The sequence below is a fragment of the Herpailurus yagouaroundi genome, unplaced genomic scaffold (genome assembly GCF_014898765.1).
Source record: "Herpailurus yagouaroundi ecotype Mexico unplaced genomic scaffold, PumYag 67793, whole genome shotgun sequence".
Lineage (NCBI taxonomy): Eukaryota > Metazoa > Chordata > Mammalia > Carnivora > Felidae > Herpailurus > Herpailurus yagouaroundi.
In genome coordinates this window covers 21,277,963-21,292,781 of record NW_024420586.1, presented here as the reverse complement: position 1 = coordinate 21,292,781, position 14,819 = coordinate 21,277,963, and positions in this window count along the sequence as shown.

The window sequence follows — 14,819 nt, the reverse complement described above, 5'->3', positions numbered from 1 at the left end:
GTCACTGAGTTCCCTAAGTCTATTCTTGTTTTGCAGAGTTCTTTCTCTTTTTTGTTCAGCTTCATTATTTCCATTATTTTGTCTTCTAGGTCACTAATTTGTTCCTCTGCTTCTTCCAGCCTTTTGTTCATTGTATCAAGCCTGTTTCCAATCTCATTTATTACCTTCTTCACTTCTAATTGATTTTTTTTTTGAAGCTTATTTATTTATTTTGAGAGAGAGAGTGTGGGTGGAGGAGGGGTGGAGAGAGAATCCCAAGCAGGCTCCACACAGTGCAGGGCCTGATGCGGGGTTCAAATCCACAAACCAAGAGATGATGACCTGAGCCAAAGTCAGTTGCTTAACTGACTAAGCTGCCCAAGTGTGCTGATTGATCCTTTTTTAATTCTTTTAGCTCTGTGGTAAGGCTCTCACTGATGTCTTCTGTTTTTTCCTTAAGCCCAGTGACTATCCTTATGATCATTTCTTTAAATTCTCCATCAGGCATGTTACTTATAGGTATTTCACTTAAATCTCTGGCCATCTTGTTCTTTCATTTGGGATAAATTCTTCTGTCTTCCAACTTTGCCTGAGTCTCTGCCTTGTTCTATGTATTAGAAAAACCATTTATGTCTCCTGCTCCTGAAGTAAGGGCCTTATGAAGAAGAAGTCATGTAGTGTACAGGGCCTGGTGCTTCAGGGAGTGTCTCCCGTGTATGCTGTGTATGCTCTACTGTTGTGTTTTGGCTGCTCTATCCTTCAGGCTGGATGTCTGCAGAAGCTATCCTCGCCTGCTGTGGGCACTGTTTGGTCAATGGCCTGAATGTGGTGAGTTTTAACCAAAGGTGCTCTGGTCTGCTTGTGAAATGATTCCTGTCACCACCTCCACTATAACAGAGGCTCTGCAAATGTCTCTGGCTGGAAGATGTGGTGTGGGCAGGGGTTTGTGCTGGTCTTCTGGGGGAAGGGCCCACTGCACTGGGACTGAGGCAAGTGAGACTGAGAAGGGCAGCTCCACTGGAGCACATGGGGTTGGGACTTGGTGTAAACAACTTAGGCATCCTGTGTCAGCACTGCACTGCTTTCCACAGGTGGCTCGGCATTTATGCTGAGGGGTGGGGAGGGAAATGCTGCTGGCTAGCTCCTTTGTTCCCAGAGAGGTATTACCATGAACACTGCCTCTCAGGGACAAATTCTGAGAAGAGCAGGTAATCTCCCCACTTTGTGCCCCAGGCCCTCTTCTGATCGCTTTTTCCATTACATCTGCCCCCAGGTTGTTTGCCTGCCTTCTCTCCAGAAGCAAGACCACGTCCTCTGGGATCTATCCCATCCAAGCCTGCTGACCTTTAAAACTCCTGGTCTTAAGCCCTGCTGATTGCAAGAACTTGGCAAAACTCGGCCCTTCTCATTTTACAAGCTAATGGCTCTGGGGAAACATTCTCCTTGTGTGTTCCCCCGTGTGCTCCTCTGGTTCTCTCACCCTTGTCTGAGACCACGACTCCCTCCGTTCCACAGTAACCAAGATGTGTTTCTCCCCTAAACCGCATCTCTGTACTTCCTACCTTCTTTGATGTGCCCTCTTCTCTCCCTTTAGTTGTGGAGTTTGTTCTGTCAGTCTTCAGGCCAATTTCTGGGGTATTTAGGATGATTTGATAGTTATCTAGCTGTGCTCATGGGACGAGGCGAGCTTAAGGTCCTCCTATTCTGTGGCCATCTTCCTCGGTTCCTTTCATAAATCCAGTCTCTTAACAATCTAGAGTACCCCAGATCTCATTAGGTTGTTGAAGTTACCATGATCAGTCTGAAATACAAAGCCCTTTTCCAGCTTAAAATTATTCAGTGATTTCCCTTTTTTTTTTCAGATGTGCTTCAAATTCCTTATCCTTAATATGCAAGATACAACATGATTATGCTCCCATCTGTCTCTCCACCTTCTCCTCTATCACACCCTCAGGTTCTTTTCTTTTTGTGAACATTGAGACATCTCAGATGTTATGCTGCATCCATTGAGCTGCTATACCCTTCCAACACAATACTGAGTTTTCCAAAAACACTCCTTCATCTCATAAACTTCTACTTTCTACAAAAATGAATTTTTGTCTATAACATCCCCCAGAAAGCCTTCCCAGCTAGGACTTAACTTTCAAGTCATTTTCAAGATACCACTTAGAGCTTGGTTAAGAGGCTGGGGGGTGGGTTATAATGGTCAAGAAAGGGACTAGAAACAGGAACTAAGAAGCCATTAAAACCTCTAGGAGTCCTGGGGCACCTGGGTGGCTCAGTCAGTTAAGTGTCCAACTTCGGCTCAGGTCATGATCTCACGGTTTGTGGGTTCGAGCCCTGTGTTGGGCTCTGTGCGGTCAGCGTGAAGCCTGCTTGGGATTTTCTCTCTCTCCCTCTCTCTGTGTCTGCCCCTCCCTGAGTCATGCTTTCCCTCGCTTTCAAAATAAATAAATAAACTTAAGAAAAAAGCCCTCTAGGAGTCCTGGCATCTTTTCACTTTTCATTGTTTATTTATCCCATTTCCTCTTTGCCAATTACTCTTTCCACGCTTTTAGCTACCTTGAAACATGAAAGATAATCTCTAAGACTCAGTTTCTCAGCTGTAAAATGGGTAAGAATACTAGTTAACTCACAGAAGTGCTGCAAAATTTAAAGAAAATGATGCTTGTAAAGGGCTTAGTTCATCCATCGGCATGCAATAGACACTGGTTGTTATCTTATTAGACAAATCAAAATGGATCATTAGAAAACTAAGGTTCTGGATACATTCTACTCAATTCCAAAGACATTATAAGAATTCAATACTGAATTAAGTAATACACAAAAGTAAAATGAGCAATGTATTTTATCATATACTTTGGCAACAAAATATAAAACTAAATGAATCTATTTTGGAGTCAGAGTGATATTTCCATTTTCAAAAGCAAAGACAGGGTTGCCTGGGTGGCTCAGTCAGTTGAGTGTCTGACTTTGGCTCAGGTCATGATCTCGCAGTCTGTGAGTTTGAGCCCCGCGTCGGGCTCTGTGCTGACAGCTCAGAGTCTGGAGCCTGTTTTATTTTTGACACAAAGAGAGAGAGACAGAGCACGAGCAGGGGAGGGGCAGAGAGAGAGGGGGAGACACAGAATCCGAAGCAGGCTCCAGGCTCTGAGCCGTCAGCCCAGAGCCCGACGCGGGGCTCGAACTCACAAACCGTGAGATCATGCCCTGAGCCGAAGACGGACGCTTCACCGACTGAGCCACCCAGGCGCCCCAAAAATAAATAAACATTTTTTTAAAAAATTTAAAAAAAGAAAGCAAGGACAAATGGGTTCTGGAACCCAGGGAGGAATGTTCTTGATGGAATTGCTCAGCAAAACTGTCAAACAGATATCAGAGAGATAGTTTGGGGTACACAAATGGAAGGCATGGCCACTGTGTTGGAATGAGATCACCAACAAACAAGTCAAGTTTTGTTTCTTTGTTAATAGTGTTCATGAAACTGGTAACTGAGGGATTTTGCAGGCCTAGGGAATTTAAATTCAACAGAGTACTTGACAAGGCATTTAGTTATGTATATGCAGAAAAAAATTTTGGATTAGTAGCGATTTGAACAGTTTTGCCCAAAGGATAACGAAGTGATACCAGTCAGGTGTGTGCAGGAGAGAACTCCAGGGCTCTGTACTTAGCCTGGCTTTATTCATTTAACCCCTACAACAACCCTGTGAAGTAGATAGTATTTTTACAATGAGTAATAGAAGCACAGCAAGGTAAGAAATTTGTGCAAAGCCTCACAACTAGTAAATCAGAAAACCTTCCTGGAGGAAGGTTCTATCAGCCAACACCATGCGATCTTGGGTAAATTACTCAACTGCTATGGAAATCAACTTCTTCCTTGGTGAAATGTGGATAGTAATGCTTACTACAGGTTAGGATGATGAGGTTGCTTTTATCCATTCATTTAACAAATACCAATCATTGTGCAAGATGTTGGGGATACACTATGGGGGGGGGGTGGAGACAGACATCCAAGGAGGAGGAAGGGAGACATATAATACCAAGTAAACAAGCAAATAAATATTAATTGCAAATTGTATTAGTACAGTGAAGCAAAGGTACAGGTGTTGTGAGAAAGAAAACCAGGTAGAAAATGATTTAAATTATAAGAGTTTAGGAATCATGCTTTAGTCGGCAAAGTGTCATAGGAAAGAGAGGGATTTTAAGCTAAACCTTTAAGAATGGGGAGGATTTGGATCATTACGGGAGGAGAGGCAGCCATTCTTAGGAAAAAGGGAGGGATTCAGGGATGCCTGGGTGTCTCAATCGGTTAAGCCCCCGACTTTTGGTTTCGGCTCAGATCACGATCTCGCAGTTTGTGGGTTCAAGCCCTGCATCGGGCTCTGTGCTGACAGTGCAGAGACTGCTTGGGATTCTCTCTCTCCTTCTCTGTCTGCCTCTCCCCTGCTTGTGTTTTGTCTCTCTTCCTCTCTCTCTCTCTCTCAAAGTAAATAAATAAACATGAAAAAAAATTTTTTAAGAGGGAGAGGTTCAAACAAAACAAGATAATTTAATATTTATTCTGTCCCCCACTAGTACAGCTAATGAGTAGATATTCGTGTTTACCCACTTTAAGTTAAAATACAAGCATCGTGTACCTTTAAAGATTATTAAATAAACCTATAAGGAAATTTCACTAAGAAGATAAGCTTGTGTTATTACAGGGCAATTACAGGTTTTGTAGATTAAAAATGAGGACAATACGTACAACAAAACCGAGAGGGAGATTAAGTAAAATGGATATTGAAAATTGAGTGAGAATTGGACAAGAAGGAGCTCTAAACTTAACTTCTTTGAAATTTAATACACTTTGCCCTAGGTAAGATTTATGGCCTGCGTGCTTGTGGTTTTGCATTCTTAATAAACTACACCTAAGGCAGAGCATAAAGATAGCAAAGAGAATGAATTTAAGCAAAGTTTTTGGACAAAGAAGCCCTTTAAGGTGTAGGACACACGAGATATTAATGCCTAGATATGGGGCAGAGGTGTTGGGATCTTAGTGCACGTTCTAGTGATAGCAATAAAACCATGTCATGATTTGAGTGGATGGCATTATCATGAGTCAGTAATAGAAAGCCATTTTCTGCACCTTTTTTTCCCCCTTTGAAAGCAATGCGGTCACAAACTGTATAGGGATGCATGAAAATGCACAGATGGAAGTTGTTTTTTTGTTTATTCTCAAACTGGGTAGATCCAGAGTAAAATGGCATATCCATTCTCTGCTTTCTAAAGTGTAGAAGGGGCTAAAGACCCAGGTAATAGATCAAAGAAGGGTCACTTTGCCCAGGAGAACAAACTCCATTAAAAAACTGTTTCTAGGGGCGCTTGGGTGGCTCAGTCGGTTAAGCATCCAACTTCGGCTCAGGTCATGATCTCGCGGTTGGTGAGTTCAAGCCCCGCGTCGGGCTCTGTGCTGACCGCTCAGAGCCTGGAGCCTGCTTCGGATTCTGTGTCTCCCTCTTTCTGCCCCTCCCCTGCTCACACTCTGTCTCTCTCTGTCTCAAAAACAAATAAACATTAAAAAAAAAACCTGTTTCTATTGGGGCACCTGGGTGTCTCAGTCGGTTGAGCATCCAACTCTTGGTTTCGGCTCAGGTCATGATCTCACAGTTTGTGGGTTTGAGCCTGCTTGGGGCTCTGTGCTGACACGATTCAGAGCCTGCTTGAGATTCTCTCTCTCCCTCTGTCTCTCTGCCCCTCACCTGCTCTCTATCCCTCTCTCTTTCAAAATAAATAAACATTTTTAAAAATCTGTTTTTATTTTTCCTGAGAATGAGGTGAGCTAATGGGTCACCTTAATACTGCTTTGAATATACAAAACACTGGGGCACCTGGGTGGCTCAGTCGGTTGAGCGTCTGACTTCGGCTCAGGTCATGATCCCACAGTTTGTGAGTTCAGGCCCCATGTCGGGCTCTGTGCTGACAGTTCGGAGCCTGGAGCCTGCTTCAGATTCTGCTTCTCCCTCTCTCTCTGCCATCCCCTGCTCATGCTCTATCTCTCTCTATCTCGCAAAAATATACATTAAAAAAATATATATGTATATATATATATACATATATGTGTATATATATATATATACATATATACGTATATATATGTGTATATATATATACATATATATACGTATATATATATGTGTGTGTATATATATACACAAAGCACAGGTTGACAAGAATAAAGCTTAGTTTTCCTTTTCATTGAAAGACGAACCAAAGGGAAGACTTCAGCCCAGTTAAGATGGAAGGAAAGAAGGAACCTTTGACAATAAAGATCTTCTAATGAACACCTGACTGGATTATTTGATGATCTTGGAAATCTTCTATTACACCAGTGCTAGGCTGGGGATCAGAAGACCTTTAAGCTTAGTTATTAACGAGTTCCATGACCTTGGGCAAGTTACTTAGCCTCTCTGGGTCCTAATTTCTTCCAAATTTCTTTAAAATGACAGCCTTTTGGGGCGCCTGGGTGGCTCAGTCAGTTAAGCGGCCGACTTCAGCTCAGGTCACGATCTCACGGTCCGTGAGTTCGAGCCCCGCGTCAGGCTCTGGGCTGATGGCTCGGAGCCTGGAGCCTGCTTCCGATTCTGTGTCTCCCTCTCTCTCTGCCCCTCCCCCGTTCATGCTCTGTCTCTCTCTGTCTCAAAAATAAGTAAAACGTTAAAAAAAAAAATTTAAAATGACAGCCTTTGGACTACCAAAGGACACTTTGGATTCTTAGCTGGATTTTCATCTTGCTGAGCCGATCCCTACCTCATGCCAAGGAAATGAGCTAGATTTCCCTGCTAAGGCTATTCCGTGGTTTGCAGTAATGCTTTCCTCTTAAAGCACCAATTCCTTCACATTTTCTCGTCATTTCAGCCATCCTCTGAGACAGAAAAATGCAAAATGTCTTGTTTCTAACCTTTCTTATCAAACATATATTTACACTGAAAGGTCAAACTTCTATGTTGTTTGCACTTTGACGCTTTGCCGAGAGTACTATCTGATCTCTTGGAACACTTTACAACCGCCCTTTACATTCATTCAGTACCAGGGATGAGGTGCGGGCTCAGCTTGCAGAGTCTTGCGTTTCTTTTATGGCCCGAGACACAGAGAACGTAATGAGAATCTTTTCTTCTTCTTCTTTTTTAAGTTTATTTATTTTTGAGAGAGAGAGAGAGAGAGAGAAGAAGAAGCATGAGCAGGGGAGGGGCATAGAGAGAGGGGGACAGAAGAGCCAAAGAGGGCTCTTTGCTGACAGCAGAGGGCCCGACATGGGGCTCGAACTCACGGACTGTGAGATCATGACCTGAGCTGAAGTCGGATGCTTAATCGACTGAGCCACCCAGGCACCTGACAATCTTTTCTTTTAAGCCTCTTTGGGCTGGTACCTTTGGGGTGTTTCCTTGCAGGGCTGCAAATCTACTCGTACAGATACTGATTCATGTCAACGGACATTTCTCACACGGGTTTCATGCTGGGAATACACACAACACAACACCGCTTCTAAAGAGAACGTCACAAAAATGTGCTATATTCTATGATGGAGGCACACACACAGGCCCACAAGGGCCCTGAAGAAGACGCTCAGGCCAACCCAGGGTTTTAGGGAAGGCTTCCTGGAGGACAGGACCCTTGAAATGTATCCCAAAGAATGACTACGACAGCATTCCCAGCTAGGGTAGCTAGATACAATATGGGACCCACAGTTACATCTGAAGTTCACATAATAAGCCATTTTTAGCATCTTTTTTGGTATAAACATGTCCCAAATACTGTGTTGGACCCAATTACACCAAAAAAAAAGTCGTCACTGTTCACCTGAAATTCAAATGTAAGTGGGTGTCCTGCATTTTGATTTGTTAATTCCAGCGACTCTAGTTTCGGCCTCTATCTGCTTTTTATGCCCCTGACATACTAAAGTACTCATCTGTCCCCAGGGCAGGTTCTGGGGAGCCTCACCCCTTCCTCCTATAGCTTCTTCCCAGAACAGCCATTGCTTACTAGTGCGCCCCGCCCACATTAAGTTAATTACTCTCCCCCTTGTGCCAAACCATCCCTTTAACGTTAATTTCTGCATAAAGACTGTATGGCAATTATTTATGTAGTGTCTCCCTTACTATTAGAACATAAGCTTCTGGAAGGGCACCTGGGTGGCTCAGTCAGTTAAGCGTCCAACTCCTGATTTTGTCTCAGGTCATGATCTCACGGTTTCATGAGTTTGAGCCCCACATAGGGCTCTGTGCGCTGACTGCACAGAGCCTGCCTGGGATTCTGTCTCCCTCTCTCTCTGTCCCTCCCCTGCTCACGCTCTCTCTGTCTCTCTCCCAAAATACATAAATAAACTTAAAAAAAAAAAGAACAAAAGCATCTGGAAAATGATGCCTTATTCAACTTGGTATGTTCAAAGTACCTGGAAGCATATAGATCTCTGTGAACATTTGTTGCCTAAATGAATATATGGATATATATATAGGAGTGAATGGGTCCACGTGTCTCTGATTTCCCGTATATTTTCTTCTATTTTCCTTTGCAAGTTGAGTATATTGGATGTTTATCACGTAGTGGACACTTTTCTCCCTTTTGACTACCCAGGATCTAAACTCCTTTCTTGCGTTTGGGGAATCTGCCATTGAATTCACACAATGACATGGTGAAGGACAACCTACGGGCAGCTGCGCCATGGTGGCACTCTAGCCAGAGAATTTTCCCTCTGCGTGACTGTGATAGTCTTGAAGTCTGTTTGCCAAGTATCTCCAGTTCTTTCCTTTGGGGTACATGGTACAATTTCATTTCCCGATGGCCCTGGGGTTGAGTGCAGCCATAAGACCTGTTACCGCTAATGAATTGGCCCGGAAGTAGTCATTGCTAGCTCAGGGCTGAGAATTTAATTGAGACCCTCCGGAGTCCCCTTTTCTTTCTGGCAGGGCGAGGTTTGAGATGGTGGCTGCCTTATCAGTTTGGGGCCCCAAGCGACTACGTTGAGCAGAGGCACTCTGTCAAGCCAAGATGGGCCTGTGGATAGAGCAAGAAATAAGCCTTTATTGGTTTACGTTGCTGGAACAACCTAGCCAGGCTTGTAACTTGGGTTTCTGTTTATTTCTTAGCCTGGTTCTTTAGTAATCCCACTGATTCTGCGAGCCAATCTCTATCTCTCCAACAACTTCTTTCCTTTTTAACATAGAATTGAGGGGCACCTGGGTGGCTCAGTCGCTTGAGCATCTGACTTCAGCTTGGGTCATGATCGCACAGCTCGTGGGTTCGAGCCCTACATTGGGCTCTGTGCTGAGAGCTCAGAGCCTGGAGCCTGCTAAGTATTTTGTGTCTCCCTCTCTTTCTGCCTCTCCCCTGCTCTCGCTCTTGCTCTCTCTCTCTCTCAAATAAACATTTAAAAAAATTTTTTTAAAGATAGAATTGATTTCAGTTGTTTAGTACCGAGAATATCAAGTGGTCCATTAGAAATACACTGACAACTATACCAGAAGCTGCCCGTTGCAGTGTCCCAGCTTGAGTTTGTAAGAAGAGAGTCCTTTTGGCCTAAGAGCTGTTTTCAAATTATTGTGGACAAGAAGTAGAATATCCAGGGGTGCTTGGGTGGCTCAGTTGGTTGAGCGTCTGACTGTTGATTTGGCTCAAGTCATGATCTCGAGGTTCGTGAGATCAAGCCCCCGAGTTGAGCTCTGCGATAACAACACAGAGCCTTCTTGGGATTCTCTCGATCCCTCTCTTCATCCCTCCTCCGCTTGCATTGTCTCTCTCTCTGTCTCTCTTTCTCTCTCTCTCTCTCTCTCTCAAAATAAAAAAAAATAATAAACTTAAAAAAAAAAAAAAAAAGAACATCCCGGAGGAAAGAACATCACTAGAAATCCTAACATTCTATGGCTTGGGAGCTGTGCCTCCTCTCGAAGATAGCTGCCACTTTACCTCTTGAAACCCATTCTTCTGAGTTTGGCGTGAAGGTCAAGCAAGAAATGCCACGCGAAAATGTCCCGTAATTTTAGCAGGGCCTTGCGAACGTGGCAGTTCGTACCTGTCCCAGGCTGGGACGGAGCCAATCCAAGTCGCGGAGAATTTAAGGAGTCCCACGGCAGTAACGCTTGAGATTGAATTACTAAGTGATTATGCAAAGAAGAGATCACTGCAGCCATTGTGTAAATGCCAAGAGGAGATTAGGGACCTTGGGAAGGGATGGGCCCTAAGACATCAGCTGTAGTTTCAGCTGGGCTTAGGTACCTGAGGTGTTAGAACACCTGCCCTCCCACCCAAGCTGTCGCTAGAATGAGACCAGAATGGCTAATGGGAAGGGCGTCGCATCCAACGAGAACTTCACCTGAAAACTTGTTTCTTACGATGCGGCAACTGCTTCTGGATTCTTCTACTGGACAAACGCATTGGAGCAGACCCTTCAGGTGCATTGCCTCACGTCCTCCCAGCACACCTTTTTGCCCCGGCCGTTGGAGTGGCAACCAGTTCTACACAAGTATAAACTCACAGCACCTCGTTTCAACGGCAGCTTGAACGTCTCACTTTCTGTCCCCGGAGTTCCTGTGACACCACTGTATGAAACTCCTACAGAAACCCTCTTAGCACTCGTAGATGCACAAGCAGTGAGGCTCACTCCGTACAGTTCCCCCAGAAGGTTCCAGTGAGACTGAAGCCCAGGTGCCCATGTTGTGTCCCTCCTTCCTTATTTCCCTTTTCCTAACCCACAATACCATTCTCTGGAGTCACTACCCCCAGATGAGCTGTCTGCGCGATAGCTGTCCCAGGGTGAGCTTTCCATGGCAACCCAGGCTCACCTGTCCTAGCCTCTCCCCTGCTCGTTACCAGAACTCCTATCTAAAACTCCCATATTCCACACTGGCCTTCCCTGTTTCTCTCCTTCTCTTTCTCTTTCGTGCACCCTCACACACATGCACAGCAGCTGCTGGCACTCTTTTATTAAGATCTGCCATTTTTGCCTCTCAGACTCAGAATACTCAGAGTTGGCCATTCCACAGACTGATAGAAGTTCCCTAATTATAGCAGTAATAATAAATTGGTTGCCTGGTGGGAGGCTGTTAAATTTGAATTGTACCGAGTAAAGGTATTCTAGCGACTATCTATTGTTGACATTATTTTATAAAAGAAAGGACATGAGGGGCGCCTGGATGGCTCAGTCGGTGAAGCGTCCGGCTTCGGCTCAGGTCATGATCTCACAGCTCATGAGTTCAAGGCCCCGCATCGGGCTCCGTGCTGACAGTTCAGTGCCTGGAGCCTGCTTCCGATTCTGTCTCCCTCTCTCTCTGCCCCTCCCCTGCTTGAGCGCACACGCTTGCTCTCACTCTCTCAATAGTAAACACTAAAAAAGTTAAAAAAAAAAAAAAAAGAAAGAAAGAAAGGACATGATAACACCCAAAAAAGCCAGAAGGATATAATCTCCCATTAGGCGATGTTCTCCAAATTAGCATAATCTTAGTTTCCTGAACATTTCACTGCTGTGTTCTTAGCTTTCCCGTTTTGGGGAGGGTAGATAATACATGGTGAGCACAGGCATTATCTGTTACCTGTGGGCTCCCACGTGCGCTCTGCTGCTCCCTTCTCAAACTCTTTGGTCCCTGCACCCCCTTTTTCTTTGATCTCTGTGTCCCCTCCCCCCATCTCTCTCGGTATTGCCAGCCAGATCTGTTCTTCTTCAGCGTCATTCTTCAGTTATGTGATGTCCCGGAAAGTCCCAACCCTGGTAGGCACAGTGTCCTCATACTGTCACATGTCCTTACCTGTGTGTTTTTACCAAAGGGGTGACTGGGGTTTTAAGTGATCTTGTAAATAACCAAAGGGTAGGGCTAGAACCTGTGGAATTTGGACTCTGCCACCCTGCCCCTCTGACATTGACAGCCTCTGCCCAAGCCCCACCCTGGGGCATGGCCATTCCTGTTAGAAATTGTTAATAATTCTGTTACGAGGGGTGGGACTGTTCTCTTGAAACTTATCCGTAGCTTGGCGTTCTGTCGGTTTTGAACACCCTTCCTCTGGTTAGCCTGTTTTAAATTACTTTTCTACAATTTGCACTCTTTTTTCTTTTCTGCTCTTTGGCTTTCTAAGATTTGCGCTTTGAAAAACTCTTCCCTTGGATTATCTCTAAAATTTATATGATCTTTTTGTCTTCAATCACCTTTATATGTTTTTGCGTTTTCCCTTTTTCCTTCCGCTGCACTAACAAGCCCTTTTGATTTCAACTCCTTACATGTTTACCACCTTGTTTGGTTTGACATAATGGTTTAATATGATAAATATCCTCTTTAATTCTAAGTCGTTGACCGTTACCCTTCCCTGTCTGTTATGGTTTTTCAGGAAGAAACAGCTATTTTATTTTATTATTTTCTTCACATCCAGATCCCAAGCCGAGCAAAGTTCTTTTTTATTCTTCCTTTCAAGAAGGTGGCTTGTGTCCAATGAGCCTTCTTATTGACTCATTCTTTTTAGTGTTTGGGCTTCATTCAGGGGTCTCAGTTCTGACATCTCATGCAGCGTGAGTCCAAAGCACTGCCTCCTGTCCTGTGCTGCCTTTAAAGGTCAATTCCTGGGGTTAGGAAAGTCATCAAAGACCCCAGGGTAGCTGTAGTTATACAGAATCACTCGTATTTCCATCTGCCTCCTAAGTTTTGGTCCCTCGTGATTTTTATCACTGTCTTATTAACTTGGCTATACATTGAAAACAATGTTCGTTATGTCTCGCTATACATTTTACTGAGATGACATTCACAAAGCATGAAATGAACCATTTTGAAATGTACAATCCAGTGACATTTAGCACATTCACCATGTTGTCCAACCAGCACCTCTGTCTACTTCCAAAACATTTTCATCACCCCAAGAGGGAAACTTTTACCCAATGAGCAGTTAATTCCCCATTTCTCCCTCCCCCGAGCCTCTGGCAACTATCGTTCTGCTTTATGTCTTTATAGATTTACCTATTCTGGATATTTCATATAAATTGTATCATACAGTATGTAAACCTTTGTGTCTGGCTTCTTTTATTTATTTCTTTGTTTTTAAGCGTTTATTTTTGAGAGAGAGGGAGAGGGAGGGATCGAGCACAAGCGAGGGAGGGGCAGAGAGAGAGGGGGATAGGGAATCTGAAGCAGGCTCTGGGTCGACAGCAGAGAGTTCGATGAGGGCTCGAATTCAGGAACTGTAAGATCATGACCTGAGCTAAAGTCGGACACCTAACCAGTTGAGCCACCCAGGTGCCTCTGGCTTCTTTTATTTAATACAACGTGATGTTTGTTATGGTTTATGTAGAGTTTTTAGCTATCTTGTATTAGGAGCATTTTCAGGACATCTAGTATATATATTATGTTTCTGGAAATACAAGTCCTATATCTGATTATTATTTAATGTTATTATTAACTCATGTACCATGAGTGGGAAATTAAAATTGAAAATTCCTTTTTTTTGAGAGAGAGAACCGGAGAGACAGAGCACACAAGTGGGGGAGAGGCAGAGAGACAGGGAGAGAGAGAATCCCAAGCAGGCTCTGCATTGCCAACTCACATCCAGATGTGGGGCTTGAACCCACAAACCATGAGATCACGAGCTGAAGTCAAACGCTGGGCGCTTAACCAACTGAGCCACCCAGGTGCCTCAAAAATTCCTTTTAACTGATATTTATCTTTCAAAGCTTCAAAACTTTCACTCAATGCTTTACATTAAAAACACAAACAAGGAGAAGAGTTTTTCCTAATATCTGATCAATAATTCCCTAAAACAGTGAACATTCAAAATATAAATTCATTTTATCTTATTTTGAACCCCATATTAAACTTTAGTTAATAAATTATCAGAAAGATTTTTTTTTCTAATTTCACCATAGGAAAAAAATAATTTTTTGAATCAGGAAAAATACACTGATTTAAAAATACACTTGCTTTTCTTTGCCATAGGAATCAATTCTTGGGAGATGCCAGATTTTCAAGGGTCTCTTTCCTTTTCTTTTATCTCTGGCAATTTTTCTTCTGCCCCAAATTGTGGATGTAAAAGCATTTATTAAAGGTAATCATCTCTGTGATTAACCAATAATGACTTGCTTTTTGTTGTCAGGTCTGTCTATTTCAATGAGCGAACCTGACTGAGGCTGGTCCAGGATCACTGAAGTCAGGACCTCTGAAGTGAACATATGTGATCTCAACAGATATAGTTCATCATTTGCCTTTTCATCATCTAGTACTCATGTCTGGCAGCACTTTTATTCATCTTAGAGACAAGCTTCTCAAATGCATAGGCTTTATTTGCACAAATCGTCCCTTATTTGTCTCATTTGGAGAGGAAAAGAAATACATTAGAGACTTCTTAGACATCCAGTTCAACTGGTACAGTGGGCTTTCATCTAGACTAATGGTTCTCAACAGGGGGGTAATTTTTCCCTCCCAGGGGATACTTGACCATGTCTGGAGACATTTTTGTTTGTCCCAAACAAATGGCGGTCGTGGAACTTCTCAGCCTTCACAAGTGTGCAAGCCAATTCCTAACTAACAGAACCAGTAGGATGGAGAGATGATAGAGATAGAGATAGAGATAGAGATAGAGATAGAGATAGAGAGACATATAATGAAGAATTTTAGTCTGAGGGCCAGAGAAGATGAGGGGAGATGTCCCAAGTCAAGCAGGCAGTCAGGAAGCAAGAGGGGCAAATTCTTCTTTCCTCCAGCTTTTGTTCTATGTCAGCCCCCAGTGGATTGGATGATGCCCACCCACATGGGGGAGGGCAACCTGCTTTAGATTCAAATGCGAATCTCATCAGGAAAGACTCTCACAGGTATACTCAGAGATGCTTAATCTGG